This window comes from Mus pahari, chromosome 1, assembly GCF_900095145.1.
Source record: "Mus pahari chromosome 1, PAHARI_EIJ_v1.1, whole genome shotgun sequence".
NCBI lineage: Eukaryota > Metazoa > Chordata > Mammalia > Rodentia > Muridae > Mus > Mus pahari.
Genome location: NC_034590.1, coordinates 3,776,417 through 3,778,452, shown reverse-complemented (window position 1 = coordinate 3,778,452; position 2,036 = coordinate 3,776,417).

The following is a 2,036-nucleotide window of genomic DNA, read 5'->3' as shown; positions in this document are numbered from 1 at the left end:
AAAAAAAAAAAAAAAAAATCAGCTTATTCTCTGAAAGTTAACCAGAGCACCGCCATCCCCACCCACTGCCCTGCAGGGGACCCTCCTCCCTGTGGCCTCTTTTTCCTGCTCTGTCTGCTCTTGAGCTCCAAGGCGGACTCTACCTTCCTTGTTTCAGCTAACCTTCTTTTATGGGGTATCCCACAGCAGGAAGCAGATCAGTGGTTGCCATGAGCTTGGAATAGCAAAAATGGAGATACAGACAGGGAAGATGCCCCTGGACATTATAGAGCGATGGAGAAATTCCGTAAATCTATAGAGCTGGAATGCCAAGTCCTGAGTCAAAGCCGTAAGTTTAGAGTGAATGAATATTCTTACCTCAGTAAGGTTGAGTGTGGTGGTGGTGGTAGTGTGTATGTGTGTGTATGTGTGTGTGTGTGTGTGTGTATGAAGGGAGGATGTGGGTGAGGCATATTTGTGTGTACGTACTTGTGTGTGCCCATACACATGCACATGTCAGAAGTTGCCATCTGGTATCTTCCTGCCTGAAAATCTGAATTGGTTTCCCAGAACCCACACGGGAGGAAGCACTAACTCTCCTAACAAGTGGTCCTTTGATCTCCACACGCACAGACTCCCCGCCTCACCCAAATAAAGAAGTGGATAAATATTTCAAAACAGAAGTTAAAATCTTCTGTCTTGTCTGACTTTTGAATTCTGGTCTTGTGTATCCCGCAGGCTGGCTTCAAACGCAGCATGTAGCAGAGAATGACCTTGAACGCCTGACTCATTCCCTCCCTTCACCTTCTGAGGGCTGGGGTCACAGGCTCCAGGCAGACCGTACCCAGGAACAAAACTTCCTGCAGTGTATCGTGCTGTGTGCTCATACCCCACCCTGTGCATCTTGCAGATGAGGAGCATCGTTTTATTGTAATGGTCGACAGTATATCGTTTGCTCATTTTGGAGGAGTGTGTGTGGTGCCTTTGTAGAGGCCCATGCTGGTGAGAATGAGCTCTCTCCCCCCTGACCATGTAGGTCCCTGGAGGTTGAACCCAAGGGACCAAGCCCTGCAGCAAGCACCTTCACCTGCTGACAGCCATCCCTCAGGACCCTTATTCTGAACCAGGATCTTGCTAGGTAGCCTGGACTGATGCCAAACTCATCAAGGTTCCCCCACCCTAACCCCCAACCCCCTGCCTCCCAGGGGCTGGAGTGGTAGGCTTGGTAGTTGTGTCTTTATTGCCTCAAAAAGTCACATGGAGGGACTGACCTCGACAATGGAGCTTATGTGAGTCACTCTGTGGTGTCCACAGCCCCTGGAATCCACTAACTCAGTTTCTCAGAATGTGTCCCCATTGTTAAGTAGGGCAAGGGACCTGCTGACTTTTCAAAAGTGTTCTTACAGTGTCTGTTCTCAGATCAAAGTCTTTGTTCACCCGGCTGAGCTTCTCTGAGGACTGTGTCTCTACTCACAGAGATGGCTGTGGAAGGCACACACCTGTGAATGTGTGTGTGTGTGTGTGTGTGTGTGTGTGTGTGTGTGTGTGTGTGTTTTGAGACAGAATCTTACTGTGTGGCCCAGGCTAGTCTCAAATTCACAATGATTACTTCAGTACCATAACTGATGGGGTTATAAGTACAATACCAGATTTCCTTTCCTTTCTTTTTCTTTCTTCCTTCCTTCCTTCCTTCCTTTCTTTTTCTTTCTTGTAAAAACTTTTATGTGGAAGGTTTTGCCTGCATATATGCTTGTGCACCCCTTGTACCTCACGCACACGCCAGGTGCCCAGGGAGGCCATTGGATCTCCTGGAACCGGAGTCGCGGACAGTTGTTAAGTCACCATGTGGTTGCTAAGAATTGATCCAGGACCTCTGGAAGAGCAGCCAGTGCCTTTAGTCCCTGAGTCTTCTCTCCAGCCCCTAGCTTTAGTTTCTTAAGGATATGCTAATTGTACAAAGGACTTGGTGTCCCTGTGACACATTCAAACCTATATAGAGTGTTTTCTGTCTTATCTCTCCCCTTTTAAGATCCCCAGATAGGAGAGAAAACACTCAG